The 26,290-nt window shown below is 37.5% G+C and overlaps 1 protein-coding gene across 3 annotated transcripts in view; it reads right to left on the reverse strand.

Moving 5' to 3' along the window:
- fhl3a (four and a half LIM domains 3a) overlaps window positions 1-25,353 on the reverse strand; it is a 34,071-nt gene extending 8,718 nt beyond the window's left edge. The window contains exon 1 of one of the 3 annotated variants that reach the window (XM_014974462.2): window positions 25,109-25,353. The gene's annotated coding sequence lies outside the window, so the exon portion shown is untranslated. The other 2 variants (XM_014974465.2, XM_014974464.2) reach the window with 2 other exon arrangements.
- Between the last annotated feature and the right edge of the window lie 937 nt (window positions 25,354-26,290).

Genomic DNA, 26,290 nt, shown 5'->3' on the forward strand with positions numbered 1-26,290 from the left:
CAGTGACATAGGAGAAAAGGAAAAAGAACAAAATGAGAAAAATTACACACAATCCATCATCAAACAGAGAATCAAGTTTCTGTATGAGCCTTCTGCAAGACAAAGGCTCCTAATGAGTCGGGGTGAGAAAGTCACGATCCAACAGAGTTTACCTGCTCTCAGCCGTTACATGAAGCCCTCTGACAGGCTTTTTGCTGTAGAATGACACATCTTTCCCCAAGGCACTTTCACCCCTTTCAGTGACCTTAAAACATTAATTATGAAGTCTAAACTCACGACAGCCCTGCAGCCCAGTGTTTATAGCACCGTAGCTCACATTACTACAGCAACATCTCTAAGTGTACTCAGAGACTTGGCTAAATACATCACAAATATCTAATCACTCATGTTACAATATCCATCTGGAGGTTATGGCTAAATATCTGAGAGAGCAGCTGTGGTTGGTCTGTGAAATGTAACATTAAGGCAATGAACTTGTCTGCATGTGTTCAACATCCGCTGAATTTCACAAGTCCATCCATTTCTAAATTCCAGCAATGTTGCAACCATAAGCTCACATCAAGATTGCGAAGAGATTAGATCAACAAGGTATATGCCTAAAAAGGAGAACTCGGATCATGTTGTAATCAGCAGTGCCAGGTAAAAAAGGTACAGAATGTGCTGTCTGCGCCTGCCGGGTGAGCGAACGAGACGAGGCATGACTCACGACGACACAAAAGCAACACTAATTTTCAAAGCAAATTGTTCTGCTAAGATATTTATTACCCTCTAAATGTGCATGTATAATTTACGTATCTGCATGCCAGAAATGCTGCCAGTGTGAGTTCAGAAACTGCTAAGTAGAGACAATTTTACATCCTAGCACATGCTACTTGATATACGGTACGGTGAAGAATAATTGTTCATCATACAGATGTATTCTGTGTTTGCTTTTTGGCCACACCTATCAGATCATAAAACTAAATTTACTATTAGACAGATTTGGATAGGCTGTACTGAAACTGTTTAGTTGTGCTTCCGTACAATAACAATAAAAGCATTCTGATTCTGACAAAAATTACCAGAGTAAAACAGTTTTCAAAAGGTAATTGAATTCATACCTACTCAAAATAACTTGTTCTATATGAAAATATAATACTGCCCTGCTCCTTCTTAAATCCTGAATTAACTGTAATTAAGCACACGTTTATAGTTTAATTGGACAAGCAGCACCCATGTCTGATTACTGTCTGACTGCCACCTGTAGAACTACGAAACCAGTTAAAAGGAAGATGTTTCATAACATGAACAAATCATGTTCTGACTTCTGTCTGTTACATCATATCCAACATAAGACAGCATTTCAGTAAAAGAAAACACAGTACTGACAGCCAAACAGTTTGGTGGTTTGTCATCCTGTGGGAATGCTTCAGAACTGAAAGATTTGTTAATGAAAAAAAAAACTTTGCTTGTAAATAATGAATAATGTCTTTTCTGCTGTATTTTGGTAATGAAGGGTTATCATGTATTGGCACAGAGTTGCATTTTGTAGCGCAATCAAACATGATCACTTTCAGTTGTTATGAAAATGTTGCACATATCAAACTTGACTTGATTTTGCATCATAGCCATATCCGATTCCTTGAAATTGGCTTGTGACTCTTTAAGAACCTCCAACCTTGTCCAACTCTCCCTTCATCTTGTTATCACAACAATGCTTCTTTCCTGACATCCATTGATGCCAAATGTTCTTCAGAGCTCAACAGACATGCATTTCCATCACGTTTACTTGTTGCTGCTGCCGCTAGTCTGGTGGAGCCGTGTGAGGGACGGGTGCTCTGTAGGGTCAAAACTTGTCTGGGGATTTCAAGAGTAATGTAAACAACTTCTTTTCACCACTGCAATTGGTGGTACAACTACTTTGTAGGGTTAGGAAGACGTTCATTGCATAAGGCCAGACTAATGTGAAAGACTTTTATCCCCCCCCAAAAAAAGTCTAATAGTCACTCCAAAGCTGTTTGTATTGTATTGTCCTTGTCTGATTTAAAAATTTGCTTGACGATCAAAAACATTTAAGGGTCACAAAAATATGTAAAAACGCTTTAAATCAGCAAGGGGCAAATACCTATAGGACAAAATACTACAGTTTCCCCTCATACTTTGTGTTCTCAGAAAAAAAAATAAAAAATCTGAGGGAGATCTAGTGATTTGGTACACCAGTTAAGACTGAACAACTGTGGAAAAAAAGACTAGAAAGCCTAAAAAACACATACTACCTCATAAAGAAGAGCAAATGCTTGTTTTTCCTGGCAGATCTTCTCATCTTTCGTCTGCAGATTTGCTTCCAGTATCAGTGTTTGACAAGCCAAAGTAAGGCCTGTAATGAACTTCTGATGACACGGTCTCACAGAGAGGGGCATGACGTCAACCCACTGACCCCAGGGGTGACGGACAAAGACGTGAGTGCATGCACATGTTGCTGACCCGAAAGAGAAGAGAGAAGAGGTTCCAGACGTGAGCCTGTGTTTCTCACAGCTCTGTTTACAGCCTCTACTCTGGTTGCTTCCCAGCAGAGGTCCATCTCCTTTATTTCCAGTGCTCACAGACTCAGAACTTTACTAATAATCCTCCAAAATACCAGAGCTATGACTGATTGTAGGCCCCTGGGAAACTTGTGGGCTTTTTCAAGGAAATCATTATTGTACCAACACGGAACAAAGAGTCGCATTTATTGTCCTGAGCTATTTTTGGTATTTTTCAACCTTCCCAAGATTATACAATGGTATGCATTATTACAGTCAGTCTGTGTTAGTATTGCACATGATCTTAGTACCTTTAAGGGGCCTCAAATATATTTTTTACCTTTTTAGGAAAAATTCCTACTTTTTCCTGAAATGGCATCACAAAGCAAATTAAGTATTGCAAATAAATAACTATTCAGACATAAAGATTCAAGACGTTACAGAATCAACGTAACATGCAATATGGTTACTACCAGTCTCAGCTGTTACTATAACAGACGACAACTAACGTAACTTTTTCATATTCTCATAGAGAACTGCAGTTATTGTATTTAAATGGCGGTGGGACAAAAATGTAGAAGCATGAAAAATAAACACAAATGTATCTGGTAAGGTGTTTCTGTTCAGGATTAAATTACTCTTAACCCTTGTGTCTAGAAATGGGGTCCAACCGACCCCACACACATAAAACTTGTATCATTTGCCACAGTCCTCTGTTTGCCTCAGTCCTCGCATGCACAAGGGTTAAACTATTTCACATCTTGCCTTTTTGTTGGCATCGTTAAAAAGGTGTTTTACGTAGTGCTGAGCAATACAACAATGAAAAAAAGTATATCAGAAAATTATAAAACAAACAAAAAACAAACAAACAATGAAAACAAACAATTTTTAGCCTATCAGGCAGAATGGAGCCACCATTAAAAGATGGAGAAGAGATTGCAGCCAGTAATGTAAACTTCAGCTGCATTATTTTATGCTTTACTGAAACATATCACACTCATAACAATGGGTTTTGTACATCAAAATATTGGTAATTGAAGAAGTGTAACATGTTCCACGAATACTTTGGTGTTAAATTTCAAATTATATATTTTGTCATTGCATTGATATCTGCAGGCATTATGCCAGATTTAAATCAATGTAACACAAGGTACTTATGCTTCCAAGTTTCCTGGGTTTTTTTTTTTTTTAATTAAAGAAAAACACAATTTCCCAATAATGCAGCATTTGACAAGCAACTAAATTATTTGAAACACATTTTTATAAATGCAAACATTTTGGCCTAAGCACAAAGGAAAAAAATAAATAAATAAAAAAATGTTGCCTATTTAGGCATATGTGAACTTGCACAAATATCACTTACAAAACAGCCAGCTGGATTCTTAGCTTGTTGTTACACATGTGGATATGAGATAAGGCAAGAATGTGAAGGCTGCATTCTGCTAGGCATCACAATACTCCCTGATTGGCAGAAGAAGGTCATATTCAGGGACAACTGTGAGACACCACAGAACAGACTGATGCATCCAAACCAACATCAAAGCTGTTCCTGAGAAACAGTCATGGACGGCTACTGGAGAGTTAGCATGCACCAAGTTCACTTCTTTCCCACAGGCCAGAAATCCCCAGCTCAAACTTTGCTTACTAGCTGCCTAATTCTAAATGAAAAGCCTTAGGAGCCTGATAGAAGATAGTCTCCCACCTTCCCACTTTTCTTCCATCCACTAGTGGAAAATAAGGCTAGATAAAGCTTGACATCCATCCATATGAGCATAGTCACAGAGAGAGCTCATCCTACCTCAGCCAGCTTATGTCTCAGTGTGGTAGTAGCTGATCTGATAAGTCACGTGTGGACAACAGCTCTGCCTAACCATCCTGATGGAAACAGAAATACTCCTGCGGTGATGAGTTGCTTCTCGTCCCATGATGACGTCATTCACAATTAACTCAATTATACAAACATCCTGCAAGGAGGTCACCATAAATATCACTTTCAAACTTTTTCTACATTTCAATTCAGCCTGTCATGAAGATTAATTTATTCAATGACAGGAATTCACATTCATTATTTATATATGACATTTGGGAAACTAAGTGGTTTATTATAAATGACCTTTTTATTATGAAACATCCTGATGATGGATGTTTTTTTTCAAGCATCTGGATTTATTTTAAGGTTTGTCTAATATGTAGTTACAGTATTGAAAAGTAGAATTTTCCGTTCTATATAAAGCTGACTGGTAATGATTTTACTCTGAGTTGGGAGTGATCTCTCTCTTGAAATATCGAACCTGTAGACATTGGCATTGAGCCATTCATCTGCCCACTGATCCAGACGTCTCTGTCTGATATGTGATTTCAAATAGCCAAGTTCAGCACAAAAGTTTGTAATAAAGTAGTTTGGTGTTTTATAAAGCCAACCAGAGTGGATAAGCACAAGGTTAACTGCTGAAATTGTTAAGTTTGCGTTTTACAGGCCTATTATGACTGAGGGACTATTTAGTTAAAGTGGATACTTCAGCATGTGTGGATTTTACTGTGCTCAGTAACATTTAATGTACTTCCAAAGTAGCAGCTAAAAAGGGGCACTTGATCGCTTTTGTCTGGACGGATCTTTTGGCAACAAATCGATTCAGACACCACTGGAAGAAGTGTGTGGAGTATTTGAACTCATTTGAACTTAAACACTTCAATACTCAAGTGGTTTTATTTTAAAGGTCCAAATTAATCCAGAAAAGGTGACTGTCAAGGTGAAAATTCAACTTTTGGGTCAGGATCAATATCTTATGAAAACTTTTATCTCAAAAGGGTAGTATTATGTATTTTCCAGGCACATAGCACCATTTCATAGAACAATCAAGTAACTGTTGCCATCAATTGTTATAGAAATACTGCATATATCAAACATAAGAAAAAATTGATTCACAATTTGACACACTAAATTTGGACTCTCTCTTTAAGAAACTCCAATTCTTCCCAATACTCCCCCTTCAGCACATCATCACAACAATGGCATTCCATTTTGCTGTTTACAACCAGTTTTAGAAGTATTGGACTGAGAAGTAATGTGTACAGTAAGCTCAGCAGGCACCCATTTCCAACAGGCTTAACTGCTGCTGCTGCTAGTCTGAAGGAGCTGAGTGGGAAAATTCATGGATTCTGCATGAAAGAATAGAAGCAACACTCTAGGTATGTTTTTGACGAGGAAATAACTTGTATTTTTTCATTTTATATTTTTGAAGCTCAAAAAATTAGATTTTACATAATGCTACCCTTTAGAGAAAAAACATCTTTGGGACATCATCACATTGTATCCATTCAGTTTTCTGGACAGCTTTAATCAGATAAAACATCAATCCCTTGCTTCAAAATGAGGTAAACTAAAGCCTGCGACACATGAAAGCCCCTTGATAGAGATGTGGTCAAATGGATTTTCCACCTCATGACCTTGAAAGAATTTTATTTTGCTGACTAAACACAACGGCTGAAATACTCCCAAATGGTTCAGAAAAAGAAAATTACAACACAGCATCAGAGGGATTCATTTTATGTTTTTCAGCACATTACATACTTAAGAGTCACGACAAAACTAATTGAGTCCAAAACTAACCACAACAACTAATTGTTGTCTAATTGGTTTATAAAAAAAAATAAATAAATAAATAAAAAATAACATAAAAACATTAACGCAAAACACAGTAACGCAAAACAGAGCTGGACTCAGAGAATGTGTGTGTGTGTGTATGTGTGTGTGTGTGTGTGTGTTTGTTTTTTTGACTAATTACCAAATTACTTCAATGTTTTGTGTTTTGGCTTTCACTAGATCAGATAAATGTAGAGAAATAATCAAAAGGACACACTGAAGCAATGAATCTTATCACAGGAAGAGAGGAAATTGTTCTTGAAGGGGATCTACATACAGACTCATTTTATAAATAGGCAGTCTTGTTTAAACACACTTCTGATGCCTGGTTCTGGAAATACAAAGGATACAAAACTGAATCAACCTGAATGTCGTTTGTTTACTTGGAAGTTATTGTCGCAAAATACATCTCAGTCTGATTTGACCAAAGCACACAATTTCAGGTTCAGTAGACTACAATGGAATGTTCATTCTTTCTGTCATGTCAGCATTATATCTTATTAAAACAAGAAAATATGAAGAACTAATTAGAATTTCTTAGGCACTCACAAATCAAGTGATTTTGTTTCTTTTTCCTCCCCAGAATAAATTAATGTACTGACATTAAAAGTTATTTTTTTAGAACCTAGATAGATTTGAGAGATCTTTCTGCATTAAGAGAGTTATTTATGTTGATACACATTTTTAACAGGAGTGCTAACTTATAAGCAATCTACAGTCCTCTGAGTTTATACTGTGAGTTTGGAACTGAGCCACTGTTAAAATAGGGCTGGTAAATTTTGGGATTAACTACGAATGTTGTCTGCCAACGGCACAGTACCCAGATGATAAAGGTTTGTAAGAATATTAGTGACAGAGAATAAGCAGACTGAGGTTAATCCAGGCACACCTGAGACTGCTCCACAGCGTGAGCTGGGTCAGACTTGACGACAAGGTACGTGCTGCAGGACCAGACACTGTAACACAAACCTGTTATTGTCCCTGAGCTCTTAAACACCGCCTGGTGTTGAGTGGGAGGTGACAAAAGGTTCAAGTCAAAGCCAGCATCATAAACAAAAGGGAAGAAAATTACAACCTGTAGCAGAAAATGTCACTTTGCTCTTTGTAATTTATTCCCTCTTTGGCAACATTTAATAACTATGCTACTGTGGAGATATGGCTTGATATTAGCCTGTAGTGTATACAGTGCCCACCACGGGGTTAGAGAAGAGCTATTTATGGTGTAAAATCTTATAACCTCATTTATCAAATGGACTAGATCTGCAAAAGATAAACAAAGGTCTGGTAGATAAAGTGCTGACATTTATTTAGCTAAAGTTAAAACACAAATTTGTCATACTGCGACAGCTGTTTGGCAAGATCAGACTCAAGGAACTGCTAAAGAAAATAACAGCATGTCCAATGTTCACTCCTGCATGCACTGCTGTGAAAACATATTCATCCCCTTGCAAATTTCTTGCTTGGCTTTTGTGACACTATTAAATGTTTCAGATCATCTAACTAACCAATTTCAATATTGGACAAAATAAGCAGAGTAAATACAATCCTTTAATAAGAGAAAAAAGTTACCTAAACAAACCTAGTTCTGCATGAAAATATATTCATAAATTAACAACTACCTGACCAATAGTATTAGGAAACGACTTGAAAATAACTTGTCTGACCACATGAAGCAGGATAAGGACCTTAAAAATTAACACAATGTATATATAAAAAAGTCAAGAACATTGGAGAATCAGTCTCCAAGGCTTGGAACAAGGGTGAACCATCTCAGGAGAGGCACAATCAAATTTGTTCCAATAGTGTGCCAAAGACTTGTCCATCTAAGCCACTTGGGTCCTCGACGACTTGCAACAATCAATGGAACCATGAACTCTGCTCTCTGCTATACAATCTTGACAGAAAATGTCCAGTCTCAGTTTGTGGCCTTTAGTTCAAGTGCAGTTCGCTTATGCAGCAGGGAAAACTAACTTGAAGCATACCAGTAAATTCATGTCTTAATGGCTCAAAAGACTACAAACAGAAGTTTTGAAGTGGCCAAATTAAAACCCCGACTTAAATGCAATTGCGATGCTGTGGGACAACTTTAAAGCTCATGCTCCATAAAACATTGTCTTTACTAAATTAAAACAATACGGTCAGACAGACTGGACCAGAATTCCTCCAGTGAAGTAAAAGACTCATTGCCAGGAAGGGATAACCAGTTATTAGGTTAAAGGAGCAATTGCTTTTTACATACAGCCAAGGTGGTATGGGTAGCTTTTTCTTCCCTTAAATGAAGTAATCATGTGGAAACTGCTTTTTGCAATTACTCAACATATGTTGGTATAGCATTAAGTTATTTTGATGTGGAGAAAAAGAAAAAACAGAGGAAAGTTGCAATGGGGTAAATACTTTTTCAGAGCACTGTAGTTCAACTAGAAAATGTGACTGACGGCTCATGTCATCTTTTTCTTTCCAAAAGCTTGTTCCACAATACTCTGCCAAACAATAACATTGCAATTACTGCAAACCATGCAGTACTGACCCAACCACCCTCAGAGGAAGTTTGAAACTGAAATGACTGTATTTATTTCTATATCATCATGACTGGAGGACATTTTTAGCCTACATTTGTCTTCCTTTTGGAAAAAAAAAATACTGCCATACATTAGTGCTTGACATCTGGTTTGCATTGACGAAACTATGCAGTTAACTCCTGTGTGCCAGTGGAGTGTCACTGCTTTCAAAATCCACGGAAGAGTGTCCTTTTTTTCCTCCTTTTTCTGTGCTGGAATTTCCCAAAAAATGTTCAAATGACAGGAAGAAACTGGCAAAAAGATAATCTTCACAGGACAAATGTCAGAAAACAATAAGCTCAAAAACTATTTGTCATTCTGAGATTAGTTGTCAGTTCTCTTTGACTAATCCAAATCAGTCATTCAAATTAACCCATTACATTTAAGTGACTTTTGTCACTTTCATTTTATCTTCATATCCTCCTTGCCATCCTAACCTTTTCTTCCAAAGGTGAGGGAATCCTTTTGAAATTTGAAGCCATCCCTTTTAACCAGAGCACCATTTCCCTTTTTACACCATGCTGTATTTTACTCAAGAGTATTCTTTTAAAACAAAACAGTAAACCTGAATGAACATTTTAAGAAAGGCCCACACAAGAGACAGTCTCAGCTGAGAGTCGAGAGGAAAGTATGCTAAGTGAGGTCAGAATACTTCTACTGGCATGCTGGCTGATTTAGTAACTAGTTTGTAACCCCCAGAGAGGATGTTGTGCTCATAAGACCACCCCTAATTCTGATGCAATACCTTCAGTGACAAAACAGGAAAATATATTTTTCTTCTTTCTAACTGCCTTGGCTTTACTGGCAGGCAAACTCAGCGAATATATCATTAGGTCAATTGTTCCAACTTATAAAGCTGAGTTCTCTAAACTGTCTGATCCCACAAAAAAAAAAAAAAAAAATTAGGGGCCATTTGGAAAACTCCCTCTATTTACACATTCTTGGATTTGAGGCACGTGCCTTTGACGAACTGATGTGGGTTTTTAAGACCACAAGAATCTGAAGACATAAGAGTTGGAGAATGCTTTGACCTTGCTGTTAATGGCTTATGAGAGGATGATAACATTTGCCATAAAAGCTACTTTTATTTTCGCATTACGGTGTTTATACCATTCTTAAAGTAATGATCCGTTCAATTTGACAGAGATGGGAATCAGCCATTAAGCAATTCTGATCAGTAATCAGCAGGTCAAGTACTTTTTAAACACATCAGCCAACAGCATGCTGTTTTGTGTACTTTTTAAAGGAAAAAAATAAAACAATCTATTTTTCCAAAGCCTCAATTAAAAATAATTTTTAGGTAAGAAAAATTTATATTTTCTGTGTGTTTAGCTTTTTGGAAATATACATTATCCACCTGAAAACACAACCATTTATAATTGACAGTCATGTAATAGTTGGTACAATACTACTTGATATCATAGTTGGATCCTTCTTTAGAGTCCAGTGAGAGATCATCATCACTTATTTTATATACTTATGGATAGATAATTGCTCCTTATGCTTCCTAGATATTTTCTCAATGTTGCTGAATCAGCACAACCTGGCAGGGCATTAAGAAAGCAGTGAAAAGTTTCACAGACTGCAAAGTCAGCAATGAAAGAGCTGCAAAAGCTGCAAGCAATCATTTATAGCACAATCAGACTTATAACTCGTGGCGGCAGACATGGTACCAGACCACAGGGATCAAGCCTAAATCAAAAATCTTATATTTTCAGTGTAAACAAACATCCCATCATCCCCTGACATGAATATTAAGAGTATTATGAAACAATCTATTTTTCAGGTAGATGTAACTGTACTATATAACTTCTGTAATATTGTTCTTAATATTGTTACACTGCAAGTATTGTTAAAAATCCACATTTTTAACAATACTTAAACCCAGATATTTAGATACAATGACTAAAAAGACATACACATTTTTCCTCACCGTCTGTCTAAATTAAACTAAACTTTTATTTTTTTAGGTTAGTTAGAATTACCAAAACTATTTCTATTTGCTAAATGCCACAGATCCCAGCGAGAATATTTTTTAGACAATTTTTGTAGCTTTCTAAAAAATTTTAAGTTTACATACATTTGGTCAGTATCAATTATTTTTGAGTTAATTGGAGGTATACCTGTGCCTGATTTTAAGGGCACAGCTGGGACACACTGCTTTCTTGTTTAACACAATTGGAAAGTCAAAAGAAATCAGCCAAGATATCAGGAAGATAATTGTGCAACTGCACAAGTCTGCCTCATTCTTGGGAACAATTTCCAGATGCTTGAAGGTGCTGAATTCATCTGTTCAAACAATCACATGCAAGTACAGACATGATGGGAATGTCCAACAATCATACCACTCAGGCAGGAGACAGGTTCTGTAAGTCAAAGATGAACAGGTTTTGGTCCAAAATGTTCATGTTGACCCCAGAACAAAAGCCAAAGATCTTGTGAAGATGCAGGCTGAAGCTGATAAGATACTGTCATCATTCACAATCTAACTCTCTTTACTTCAAAAGAAACATAAAACGCCAGATTGCCGTTTGAAAATGCACACAGGTACAAAGAACTTCATTTTTGTAGATATGTCCTGGTCTGATGATGGATCTTCCAAATGGACGTTGACACCAAGCATGCAGACAATGTGGTTCCAAAGTGGCTTAAGGACAACAAAGTCAATGTTTTGGTGTAACTATCACAAAGTCCTCATCTCATTCCCAAGGAGAAGTTGTGGGTAAATCTGAAAAGACAGCCTATCTAACAAATCGGACTGTGTTACACAAGCTCTGTCAGAAGGAATGGACCAGAACTCCATAAAACTACTACAAAGACACTTACGGAAAGAAACACAAAAGGTTTGACCCAATACATATAGTCTGGGAAACAATTATCCCTGATACTGACTGATAAGTGAGCTTCTAAAAAAAAAAAAAAAATCTAAAAAAAATGTCTTCAAGTTTTCTGGCATTTAGCAAATAGAAATAATCTGGTTAATTCTAATAAGAGAACTCTGGTCTGATTTAACTTCAGATAATGGCATTAAATCACATGATGTGTATGGTTCAATTCTGTCTATCAATATCTTTCTAAGTCACAGGATTCAGCTTTGTCCACCACAGACCATAAATCAAGAGGAACTGGCTGAATAAACATAACACTGTAAAAATTTGGGGAGAACTGGGATGACCAATTCATAAGTCATTTCCAGTTTAGTAGTCAAACTTTCCTTTCTCTGACTTGTCGCTATGGATACAAGTAAACAGTGGCTACATTGCTGAGGACCATAAAACTTTGGCAGTGACATTCAGTCACACTTTATGCTGCATGGTCTTAACTTAGGTCATAACCCTGAGGTTTTATTGAGAGCATGATAGAAATGAGAAATACAACCATTTATGTTGTAGGAATACATATTAGAAAAAAAAGGATTTTAATACATTGTAAACTGATTGTTTTTAATAAGTTAAAGAACATACATTTCAGCGACAATACTGCAAGACATTGATTTTTTAAAAACTAATTAAAATAAAAATTGAAGACCTCATGTAATTGAGGGTTGACCTCAAAAATATCCTTCAGAGCCATTTCCTGTCATAAAAACATTGTGTCTTCTTCCTTTACACTGGTATTTTGCTAAAAAAAAAAAAAAAGCAACTTTATTTTCCTTTGGGCAATGACCTGGTCCAACTGCACAGGGCTGATAGCAATGTCCAAGACACTATGAGTTCACACTGTGCTTCTTCCTGTTACCCCAAACAGAGCTGTCTGGAACTTCTCAAAAAGACGGCCGCACATATACATACTAGCACACAGTTACAATGAAAAACAGCCTTATTATGTCTAAACACACAGACACTGTCCTGCACAAGGACTGAGACAGGGAGACACGAACACACCTGCAGGCTCTGCGAGTTGCCAAACACCACCAAGGGGATGCATGAATTCACACTCATGAAAACAAAAATGAAGGTTGCTATAGAGGGATCAAAGAAAAAACTCACAGCAATCAAACTGAGTGCCGCAGTGACACGGACATGGAAAGAACATACACTGAGCAGCTGCAAACACACATGCAGACTTTGAGTCTTTTTGTGGGGACTTCCTGTGGAGGGTAATTACTTTTCATAGCCATGATCCCTGGCTTTACTGGTTGCATAAAATATACTGATAAATTTAAACAAGCTGATGGATATAGGAAAATTATTATTTTTTTGTTAAAGTGTTAAGATCAGAACATGGCATGTGGATAATGAATTTAGTCTCAAGAGTTGGTATTTAGTACTGGTGTATCAAACATCTTTTTGTCTTCAACACCTCATGAAGAGAAAGACATACTTAGGTTAAGTTGTATCGTGATGCACTCACCCCTTTTAATTCAGTCACAATATGATTATGGGTGAGAGATTCAGGAAAAAAAGAAGCAGGTGGTGGCTGGAATCCACCTTTCTTAGACTGATAATTCTTGACCAATGATTTTTGATTAGTCATTAGTGACTAGGACCTCTAATGCTTTAGAGGCATTCGGTGGGTCAGTCAAAAACTCAAAAAGTTTGTATTTCACAATACAAACACAATCGGCTTGTATTGTTTTCCCAATACAAACCGATTTACCAATCGGTTTGTATTGATTGGGTTTGTATTCCCAATCAGTGTCTACATGTGACAGTGTAGACCCTGTCAATATGTGAAGAGGACTCACATACAGCTACGTTCATGATAATTGATGGGTTTAACGTGAAATCAACAGGAGGCACAGAGATGCAAGAAGTTATCCATTTGTGTCAATGCAGAGCAAGACTTTAGCAGGTAACAGGAGAGCTGAGTGGAATACAGCAAATATGTCAGTCTATCTCACGTAACATGGTGGATTTGGAAATGACGACCCAGTTTTAAGGTTGGGGTCTGGATGAGTTTTTTTTTTTTTTTTTTTTTTTTCCACCAGCCAAGTATATCTCTGTGTTTGAGGTGTGCTGCTGGATTATTTCCTATTGAAGGGGTAGATAGTACAAACCTTGTAACCTCTGAATACATCACAAAAAGTTTGGTATGCCCCAAATTTGTAGTACAAATGTAAGTCTGGGTAAAAGGGAGACAGAAATGGGGAACAGTATTTTATCTTACTAAAAAAAAAAAAATCTGATTCCCTGATTTCCTTCAGATATGTTATTGATAAATGAGTGACACCCACACTGGATGTTGAAGCAACACAATTTTTGTGTGATGGAAAGCAAATGCACACTAATGATTACCAAAACCTCCAGCTGATTGGTACAATGGTAAAGATTAATGAGCAAAAAAGGTTTATTCTCTGTCACTTAGCCGAAAGCTGGAATGTCCTGGCACAGACGTGTGTAGATGAAGACTTTGAGGTTGCACTGAGCTCACTTTAGAGTTATCCATAAATCATGCTGCCATGAGTGCAGACTGCTGACAACATTTGATCACATCTGCCTCAGTCTTTTCTGTTGTTCTATAGAACCTTCAGCAAAACAAAATCTGTTGTGTTTTGAGGTTTTGTATCAATCAACTGGGCCATGAATGAACGCTTATGAAGGGAGGTTTTATTGTTCATGAACATTAAGAAGAATTTCATGTTAAATCCAACATAGCCCTACAATGAAAAGTGAGGTGACATCGTTATATGCCGCTTTAAAAATGGTCATTGCTATGAAAGAAACAAAAACATTTTTATTAACATTAACAGCAGATCTTAGCAGCTGAGTCTTAAGAAGGCATTCAAGTTCAGAATTGCTGCAGTTACTTTCTTGACTTTGCACAAAGAGAGCTGTAATCCTTCAGACCCTTATCTTAGTGTCACACACTAGGATCTCTTTATCATGCACTCATGCAAAACACCATTCATCTTCCCCCACCTAATTCATTACAAGTGATAAAATGCAAAGTCCCGTCTGCTTATGTTAAATGGAGAGACAAAGAAACAGGTGCTTTGGTAAATACTGATAGCATGGCTGAATTACCCTGCTTCTTCGCAGTGCACACCGGTCAACATCTTCCAATCTATCAACAACAAATCTTTACCAACCTTATTTCACTTTTATCCTGCTCCTTTTCCTATCCAGGGGGAATTCTGGCTTCCATGGTTATAAGGAAAGCAAAGAACCCAAAACAGACGTAAACAAAAAGAGTAGCATGCAGAAATCACAAGGCTCTTGTTGTGGCTCCACAGACTCTTTGTCATTTAGGTCAAGTTTAAATATAATCCACATTTGAGTAAATTAATAAGATATTTAAGTATTTCTACAATTTCTGGACTGGAAGGATCCAAGGGTGGAAATCTTGCGAAAACAAATCACATATGTGGTCTATTACCAATAAATTCAAGGCATGATGTGCCCAGCAGTCATGTATCAGATCTTATACTGCAACATATTTACTTCATTCTTTTTCAGCAGTCATTAAACCTTAAACAGTTTCCTCTCACCAGGGTTGAGAAAGCAAGCAATGGGATGAGGAAGGGGGTTAAGGGGGGCCAAATACTTCAAGAGTGAAGTCATGGTGCTTGTGCCATTGGCCCTCTGCAGTGCTTTGCTCACCGTCTGGCCTACATTTTACCCATTGATCTAATTTCCATTGCCAACAGTGAATGTTGCTCTTTTTGAAGCAGAGTGTTTAGGCCCATTAAAGTAGCAGACAGAATTGCAAACGTATGGTGGACCTAAGGACAAGTAGAGAAGAAACAACTAGGAGATGTCTGTCAGATGTATGAGAAGACCGACGTAAACGGAATCTGGCATTTTTGGAGGCATTCATTGGACAGGAAAATGCACAACTCTATGTGTTCTTGAAAAATACATCAAGATATGTGCAGTCAAAAAAAAAAGGAGTGTATAGCTTTTCTTACAAATACACTGATACAATAACAATGAGCACATCCGTTGTGATCTACATTATTGGCTAAAGGCATGAATGCTGGAAAGATATCTGATGATGCACATCTACTGTTGTTTTCGTCAGGACGGAATGACATAACTTTTTGAATTATTTGAAATTTTTCTCAATTCTCCACAGTCACTATTACATATACAGGCTCCTAAAATATTAATATGCATACACTGTGCTAACAACTGGTGAAATGCTCCTTAGCAAGCTTCAGCACCTAGACCAAACAGTTTCTTCTGCCATCAGCAAGTTTCTGTCACAATCCTGGTTAGGTATTCTTTCCATATCTTCAGTATAAGTATGCCTGTTTTCAAATTGTTTGGAGACATAACTAAAGTGATTTTAAAAAGAAACAGATTTTTAAATTGTTCTGTTTTTTTCAGGTGCATAATTATTGGCTCCTGAACTATTTCAAGTTTCCAAGTTCTCTTTAAGAAAACAACTAACAGACCCCGGTCCATCTGTGTATCTTTGCCTCCCATCTGATAATCTCCACATAAGGTTGAGCAAACCAAAATAAGTTCACGCTTTGCAGAAAAACATGGTGTGACACTTCTCACTTTTTAATACTCCAAAGATATTGTTACTTTTTAGCTCGGAGAACTGATAGTGCTTGTCCTGCTTTGTTTTCTATTCAGGTGTTCTCATCCGGATTTCTTTTTTCTCGGTTTTTCTTATTAGCCACCAGGTTTGTTAGCCTTTTGCTCTCCTTGCAATTTTTTCCACTGTCATGTCTGTTTAGTTGTGCAACAAACTATCTAATTGGTGCAAATGTCTAAATGGAGTCTACATCTGTTCCTGACTAAGAAATGAATGAAAACCAGGTCTGGCTCATATGCATACAGCTTCATAAGTAATAAGATCATAAAAACAAAAATGACACAAAAGCTGGTGAACAAAGCAGGTGTCCACACTGCAAAAAGTCCCCTTTCAAAAACAAGAAAAAAAAGTACAAAAATAGGGTCTAATTTTCTTAAAATAAGAAAAATTATCTGCCAATAGAACAAGAAAATTTATCTTGTCAAGATTTTCTAAAACAAGAAAAAATATCTAACCAAGATAACTTACAAATATCTTAAAATTAGTGTATTTGTACTTAAAACAAGTCAATTTTACTAATACAAATAGAGTATTATATAAATATATAAAATATAATTATAATTATATTATATAATTAATATAAATATATAAAACTGTACAGTTTTAAACATAATATTATACTGTGTGTTGCAGCGTGACTACTGGTGTTATTGTTCTTCTTACTTAGTAAAACAATTATTATAACTGTTATTATTATATCAAGTCAGTCCATTTTTTATGACAGAAATGCGTTATAATTTGAAGTTGCTGATGAAACCGAGCCTCCTTTTCTGTAGGTGGTTTTGCTAACTGCCCAAAACCATGAATACAATATTAGTAGAAATACAGAACACTTAATGCTCAAACAATATAACCTATGCAGTATGGTTAAGTGAATGAGGTGCAATCCACACCTGATTAACATTTAGAACATGTTATGGTCTGTCTACTAATGAAGGAAATCAGGAAGATACTGATGATAGCTTTTCCCTATTCAGCCTCTATGCATCTCAAATCTGGAACAAACAGCTGAAACGCTCAGTTCTTTTAAATCAAGACTAAAAATCCACCTCTCTAGAGTTGCTTTAGAACACTAATAGATGGAACATTGACCAACATTTTTGATGTATATTGATGATTTTGATGATGACACTTGACAAAGTGTAATCTCTATTATTGGTTTTTACAACTGTTGACTATATAATGTGCTGCCATGTTGTGGAAATGTGCTAGCTCGGCATGATTAGACAAAAAATACAAAAACTGCTTTACTTTTGTGGACTCTTTCGTAACAGGAATATAGCACAGGTGCTGATAAATTAAGAAAGTTACAAGATGCTTCAACATGTTGATGTTGGAAAGTTGGATTTCAGCAGATAAATCAAACATATAAAGAAAATGTAATTGATGTGAATTTATCAGTTATGTCTCTGTATTCACCTCCCAAACAGCCATTATTTACATATTTGAGAAGTCATTAGATGCTCTCTCAGTCTCTCGCAACAACAACAGAATAAACTCTCTGTAACTATCCCGTCGCACCTAACGTGTACATGCCGGAGCTGATGTCCTTTTATAGACACAGGACAGACACTTTATGCCATTTATGGCTCCTCTAAAGCACAATATGAGGGTGGGTCAGCATCCAAGGTGAGAGAAGGCAGAGGCAAAAAAAGGACAAGACAGATCCTGTCAACTTCATACTTCTTCACACTGAACCTTTGACAGCTTTAAAAATGAGTGCCAACGTTTCTAAGCAGTGCCAAGTGCAGTCTCCTCTGTGTGTTTTGAAAAGCACCCAACTGTCATATACAGTTCAATTAAGTAAGAGGCATAAATCCTCACCTCAGTGTATCTAGCAACCGTGACATGTCTAAACCTGCCTCGGCTGTGGAGACTATTGTTTCTCTCTCAGAGTCGAAGAGACAAAAGTGAGAGCCCACAGCTTGCAAAATGTGTATGCTTGTAAATACTAGTGAGTGAAAAGACATAAAAAGGCAGATGATGGAGAGAGATAGTGTAATGCATTCTGGGTAAGAAGTCACATTTTTGATAACTTGCTAGTTTCATCATGCACAGCAGGCATTTTTACAGTGTTTACTTTGAATGAGGGGAATACTCTTTCCAGCAGCTGCACTGCAAATAAACACCGCTGCACTTATCACAGAAAGGCTAATGCACTTCTAATCTGAACAAATAACACATTCTCACATCCTTGTGTTTCCTTCCTGGAAGATACTTGTGCAACAGGCAACGCATTCATGCGCATTGAGATAATAGTGTAAACAGGCTAAACACCAAAATCCTTAACAATACTTCTTCTGCTGTAATGTCATGGTCTGAGTTCATTTATTCTTTTTTTTTTTTTTGCAAGTGTAGGATCTGTCTCTATTAAATGCTTTGGAAGCATGTCAATGCCTGTGCAGTTGTGGAAAACTGACGTTACAAGGCATATAAAACCGAGCAATCACAAAGACGTGAGATCCAGGTGGGGATATATGAGGGAACAAACAGTACATGGACATGAATGCCAATCTTTAATTATCTAATGCAAAAAAGAGCAAAGTTCTGCAAGGTTGAGGATAAAGATATAAAAAAAAACTCATTATCAGCCTATTCAGAAGAGCTAAAGTGTACTGAAAGATGACATTTTGAGCTTCGGGCACTGTTGAATCACTTCATGCTGGGTGTGCAACTGCTTGCTTGAGAACTGCATGGCTGATGCTTTGAATGTATTGCTTAATTTAGTCAACCTAGAAGGACACTCAGTGGGAAAGATGACGAAAGTGTTGCTTTTACAGAAACAAATACACTTAGTCAGATTTATGTGGCCGAGAGCTTTGCATGCATAAAATGTTATTTGAAGCTAAGAATATCATGGTATGATGAGCTTGTGTGGTGAACAGGAAAACCTCAAATATAGCCTATTTCAAGCACTTTGAAATATATTTGCCTGGACTTTTAGATTCTCCAAGAAACCTCTTACTACATCTTGATAACATTCGGCAAAGTTTAAGAAATTAATGTTAATCTTAAAGTGTTGTCCTAAAAACTCTAAATACCAAATCACGTGTTACAGTGAAATCTCATGTTCCAAATGTTAATCTTCAACTCACATTGTGTATGATTGGAAGGCTTCAGATTTGGGACCTTGAATGTGCAAATATCTCTGACCAGCAGATTATTTATCTGTAATGATTTTATTTTTTACATTTCAGATTCAGATTGGTTTATTTGTCATATGCAGGTTAACATAATTTCAACAATGAAATAAAATGCTTACGATGACTTCCCATAAAATCAAAAAGAATTACTAATAGGATGAAATAAAAGAAAAAAAAAAACTGTACAAAAGAAATATGAGCTATCTGGTTTAAATTATGATGCAGGAAAAAAAATAGAATAGATTTTCTTTTTGGGTATATAGAGCATATATATATATAAATCATCTAGTTGGATGATCAGATTGTGACATCTTCCACTCAAATGTTGACTGCTCCTAATCAAGCTGAATGCTCACTTTGACATGGAAGGGAAAGTAAGAGAAACGTACAACCACAATAATTTTATGCCCACTAAATTTGATTAATTTGTCATTTTTCAGCTGCAATAAATATTTTTCACCATCATACTTTTCAGCACCAAATTTTGTTTTTCTCCACAACTCTGGCATCACTCAGTGACTTTCTACAATAACCTTTTTATCTCACTACCCAGTTTGACATGATCCAAAGAGAGAAAGCACAAAAATGACCTGATGAGCCAGATGCTACCTCCATGTTACAGTATGAGCCATAGGCTGGATGAGGCTGAGGTATGAACAGCTTAGCTGAGACACAGGAAAGTGAGAACTGCAGGTCATAGCACAATAAGAACTTCAAAATAAGAAATAATACTTCTTTGGCTAAAGTTTTTTTTTTTTTCCCATAGAAACTAAAGTGTCCAAGTGTGTTGGAAACTTTGAACCCAACTCCATACATTAACATTCCATCAGCCTTTTCTTGAAATTCAAGAGACAGTAGAAATTGTGGTGAAAGTTTTTAAATCATATTTAGTAATATCTTAAAAGTTCACAAAACCACTTGACCCATTATAGATTACCACAAGAATAAGATGACCTCAGCTGGTTAATGCATTGGGTTGCTTAACAGACATCTTGTGGTTTGTTTGCCAGCTTCAGTTTAGGACTGTGAATAAGAGTGATGAGTCAATCTTTTAGCTTCTATTCCACCACTGTTTTAAAGTTTCATAACTAAAACTACAACTTTGATACTGATAACAGCCCCAAGTCTACTCCCAGTTCAGTACTAAATTCTGTACTAAGCTGGCAAAAAGTAAAGCATACAGCAATTTAATAGTGGCATACTTTGGACAGAAGCTTTGATAATTACAGGCCAAGGCAGCAGAGACTCCTCTAATAGAAACATGATTCAAGAAAAGATTTTTTATTTTATCCCACGTAAAAAAGTGGCATTACATCATAAAATGCAGGGCTTGTCATTTTTAACTTTCTCATCATTCCTAGAAGAAAAAAAAAATCAGAGTGGAATATTATTTACCTTGTGTCATTAAAAATTCACTTCTTAGGTACCTCCATTTTGGACATCACAGTGTAACCATTAGGTTTATGATCCGGAATACAAACTGCAGGATAAGTTGCATGAAACAGTGGCGACTTGTTTCTTTCTGTGTTTTCCAAAAAAGAAAAAAAAAAAAAACATCCACCATCTATGCCCTCTGTAGAAGCAAACTATTTTCCCAGGATAAAATCTTATACTGGTGCCAGAATACTGAGTAAGTCATGACATCAACACAATCCTAAAGCGATTTCCACACTTTCAGCACACATTTTGTTTACCCGAGGCAGAGGTGAACTGAGTTTTACGTACATCCAGACAGGTTCTTCTGGGATCTCGTTCCAATAAACAAAACAAGCCAGGTTAGGATGAAGGAGACTGTTAACTGCTGCAAGTTTGCATAACATTCCTTTAGTCAGGTCTTGTTAATGTGTGTGCACGCCATGGCCTTCTGTTGCACAGCCCTGCCCTCCTCCCTTTAGGCAAGGGTGCAGAAGAACAGTCATGCCTGACTCACGTTTCCTCGACACAAGGCAAAATGCGATGATGCAGCTGTGAATCTACAGCATTTCTGCACCCAGACAACATCTGTTACATGACCAATGTTTCAGAAGGGACATGTTCCGTCACTTCATGGTGTATGAAATATAATAAATAGCACGTACTGAGGGGTCAAGTGAGGTATACCAGCCCCGTTCTTTCATGGCATGTAATTAGTCTGCATTAAACCATGTAGTTACAAGGCATCTGAAATTCGGCCTCACAATTTGGTATTTCCTCAAAAACAGAATTTCCTTTGAGTGTAGCAGGTAAGTGCTAGGTATGGACCTGTAATTGTATCCCTAGAGAAATGTAATTACCCCCATTAGCAGGGGAGTCGGTTCCTATTCACACTATTTAGCAGACTATATCAAGTTTATGTTCTCTTTTTCTCTGAAATCTGGCACTGACTGAGCACTGTGGAGGAGACGGATTAGCAAGTGAGGCGAGATGACTGGACTGTGAAGAGGGGGGGGCCCAACACCTCCCACAGGGGCCCTGACTTAAGGGATCAAGTTTCAGACGTTTACCAACAGAAGCATCCATGGAGGAAGTCTCCGGACCCCCACGACACTGCTGCACCTGGCGATCTCCACACAGGAAATCTGAGGTCACTTCCCCCCTTTCAGGGAATGTAGACATGCTATTCCATCCAGCCACGTGCCCCCACATCCTACAGAGGAGGGAACTGGCTTACCATAACAAGCTACAACAGAAACTTATGCCTGTGTATTGTAATGATTTTACTGATCTGTCAAAGGTGCTAAGTTTGAATTTCATTCAAATGCTCTGTTGATTTACAGAAATAAAGTGTTGAACACTGACAGTGATGATGGTAAATGCTGATCAGGGAGACTCCCGTCTTGTGTATTTGATGACACATGCCTGCACTAGCTGTGTAACAATCAAATTCAAGAGCCGCCCCATTATGAGTCGAAAACCTTTCAAAATCTTTGGGATTAAGCGGCACTGAGCAATTAGCCAAAGAACAACTGTACCCAGTGCCCTCAGTAACACCACTTAGGAACGGTCAGCTTCACAGTGTCAAAAGGGAGCAAGTCCAACACAAATCTAAACTCTGTTCCCAAAGCACCTGCAAACACTTGACCGCTGATTCCTCCGTCATTATCGTTGGCCTGTTTTCAAACGGTGCCAACACATAAAAACCAGCCACTACCAGTCCAGGTCGTTTAAGCCGCAGTCCCACTGCAGTTCGGAACTGGCAGGGGTCCAATCACCATGCGGGGGCTAACCTTTGGAAAACACTGAGCCCTCTGAAGAATGTAACCACGGTCAGTGAGACGGAGAGGGAGAGGAAGAGGAAAAAAGGCAAACAAATACATTATACAGCCCGTGGGTTCTGTCAAGGCAAACTTCCCAGATGCTAAATGGGACAGAATGGCTGGCTTTTTTGTGCTAGTAGAGCATTATTTAAGCTTGTTACTTTGACAAAAATGTTGTGTAAAAATAACCTGCCAGCCATGAGAGCACAGTGGGGTTCCTCAGAGACCAAATTCCTGTAGGGTGTAAATTTTGCAGCAAAACAATAAAGAGGCTAAAAGGAGTTTTGCTTTTGGTGTTTGATAGGCTGACCTCAAGAACAGAAAGGACACTATATACCACCAGCATGAGAAACAATGAATTAAATGAGTTTATTGAGGAAAAAGATGGCTAACTACTCGGACTGGACCATAGGGCCTTTGTACAGTTTATAATGACTCTTAATACCATTGATGTTTTCTAATTCAAGTTCTAAAATAGACTGTGAACAAATGTGAACTTGACCATTTTACACAAAGCAGAGATTTAGCAAAACACAGTTAGCAATTTGACAAACATTAAAACCAGGCATTACCCTTGGACTTACTTTTTAAGTTAACATCACAATTAGCAATACCAATGGATTTTAATGACCCAGAAAAAGACTACACTTTCTTAACACTTAAAGGATGAGTTCAGACTTTTTAAAGTTAATTTATGTAGGATAATTATCAGTAATTGTCTCCTTACTTGCAGCAGAGAGATGTCATATTGCTGTGAGTTTGTTGAATAATGAAGATATTCTCAGAGCAGTAGAGGCACTAGAAAATCTAGTCAGACAAATTGTATAGGATCTTCTTTACCAAACTGTTACAATGCAAAATTACTTTCAAGTAATTACATCAAGTTGTCTGATCAGCTGATTAAGAGGCAGCAAGAATACTTTCCAAACCTAACTACAACAAATGGCAGTCAGCAATAAAATACAAATTTGACTCTATTCTTGGCAGACATTGAGCAGACTGGCAAATCTCAGCTGATCAAGTTACAACAGGCATTACCAAACAATGTCACATACAGGTAGTAACGTGGATGATCCTCAACTAAGAAAAAGACAACAAAAAACCTTACAAACAACCTCCTATGAAAGTCTACACATTTAATATCTACTAATGTAATATTGTAACATGTTATTTCCTGCTAAAGTCGCCAAAAATAGGGGTCTGTCTGATTAGCTGTGACCCTTAACTTATTGGTATCCTTGACTTTTCTACAATCTCACTTCAATATGACACCGGTCTACAGCAGATAGGGAAACTGCTACAAATAGTAACTTCACAGAGCCTCAGCTGTAAAATATCCAATCTAGCTTTAAGTTTTTAAGACTTTGCCACTAAATGTTCTACAGAGTCAACGTAGAGTCTTAAATGCGCTACCTTTCGTTCATCACAAGTTCATTAATGTTCTTCCAATAAATCCAGCACAAAACACAGAGGCCTTCTGTGCAAACTGGTAAATAAAGCAGCTTCTCCATCCTGACATTGTTCCACCATTGACAAGCCCCAACACTTTGCTATCCCACCATGCCAACTACACGCCTCCAAGAAGCAACAACTGCGCAAAAACAGTCGTCATGATGATGACAACACTATGAGCTACACAGTACTGATGTACTGCCAACACAGCTCCACAGACGCTGCAGCACAGACACACCCTTCGCAGACTCACATTGCCATACTCCACTTCCTCCTGCCAGAGAGCAGACACGTTGAGCCTGAGGGACGTTGCTCTCTGAAGTTTTCACACACCATTCAGATGGGAGCTTCAACAGTTGCTCCATAATTCCCCCATAGACACGTCATTTGATAATGCAAGTCAATAGTTTCTCCAACAAGGCAAAGTTATTGCTACTCTTAATTTAGTGGAAATGTAGAGGGATATAACCAGAGGTGAAAGGTGAGGAGACAGTAGGTTTAGAAATATTTTCTGCAGCTTAAATCCTTATTTGTTTGAACTTTCAGTCTTTTTTTTTTTATCGGTGTGCAATTAAAAAGGAATAAACATGGCCAACATCAATATGTTCAGAAAAACACTAAGGATTAAACTTTCTAAATGAAAGCAATGAATTATTTATATCCAAAGGTACCACGGTCACAATTATCAAACAAATAACACTGACATGTCTACCACCTGTTCAAACAATTCTATCTATGCAATCTCTCTGAGATAACAAAGCTATGGAAACTGTTGATTCTATTTACAGAGTTTTAATCATTTATGCTCTAAGAGGGGTTTTTTGCAGTTACCTTAAGCACAGACAGCAATTATGGATGAAAAATTACAGCTTGGTACTATATTTCATTGATTCATTCTAACACCTTTTGTTACACATCAACTGTGGTCACTATGATTGCAACTTTTTCCATTAAAAAAAAAAAAAAAAACTCAATCGGAAGTAGGTTGGATATGGCTTAAGGACAATTTCCAAAGGGAAACTAGCAAACTCATGGATGGATAAAACTAAGAAAGAAACGGGGAGGAAAAAGCTGATTGAAGTCTTACCAGGAGCAATGTGTGAAGTCTGGACTCGCCTTCCCAACGTGTCTGCGGTAAGTCTGCTGCTGTCAGGGTCTGATCTCAGATCAGTTCGCTCCTCTGACGGGTCAGGAGCTTCACTCCTCCAGCTGGAAAACTTTCTGCGCTTCTTCTAACTGCAGTCAAACCTCTGTGGCGAAGATGGATGCGGCTTGCCGGCTACTTTTGTCCTACTACTGAGGAAGTTGCTTGTGAGTCACAAGATCCCGCCTCCCAAAATACATTCCTCCCTCCCCTGCCAGTCTCTGCGACTTCAAACAAGAACAGACAGAGAGGCAGGAGAGTGGATTGCTTCAGGGCCCTTTGTGTCGTTCAGAGTCTAAGTCCGTGTTAAAAGTATCTCACTTTCTTTTTTAGCGAACGGGCAACATTCTTGTATATAGGAAGTAGTGGCTAAAAATATTTTCAGTTGACTGAGAGGCTTGATCCTAACAGGAAATGACTCATCTCAAAATATAAAACTTGGTTAAAAAAGGGATCAGTTTGAAAGAATAAAAATGTATTTATTGACTTTTTTTTTTTAAATGGCATGTCAATATTTATTTAGACCCTTCTTTATAGGCATGGAAAAAAATGATGTTATCTTTATTGGTATTTCAGTGACCGCTGGAGACAGGCACCAGCACCCCTGGCGACCTCTCTATATGGATGGATGGTATTTCAGCAATAAAACCCTTTTTCTTAAATTGTTGACCAGCTTGTTACACGCTTCATCTGGAATTTTTGACAATTTATCTTTGGCAATGGACTCCAAGTCTTAGAAGGCCCTGTTGCCATCACCCTAACCTTTACACCTCTGAGATTTAAGCCGCCACTCTGGCTCGGCCACTTGAAAACATTAATGTTGCTTCCAGTAAGATGACATATGTTAAGAAGCTAAGAGATTAATTCGAACCTAAATCTACCAGAGGTAGGAATAATTTTGGGCTCCACTGCCTAATTGAATTTATTCAACAAGGTGTTAGAAACATGATCAGTTGACAGTATTGCTCAGTTGAGTGATTCACATAATGTATGTGAAGCTGACAAATCCAATCATTGTACTTCATCCTAAAGGAGCTCTGTTGGATTGAGATCCACTGACTGTACAGGCTATTGAAGAAAATATCATATTAAAAAAAAAAGGTTGAAATACTTAAACCTTTTGTC

The sequence above is a fragment of the Poecilia mexicana genome, unplaced genomic scaffold (assembly GCF_051168715.1).
Source record: "Poecilia mexicana isolate PSO_F unplaced genomic scaffold, ASM5116871v1 scaffold_16, whole genome shotgun sequence".
Lineage (NCBI taxonomy): Eukaryota > Metazoa > Chordata > Actinopteri > Cyprinodontiformes > Poeciliidae > Poecilia > Poecilia mexicana.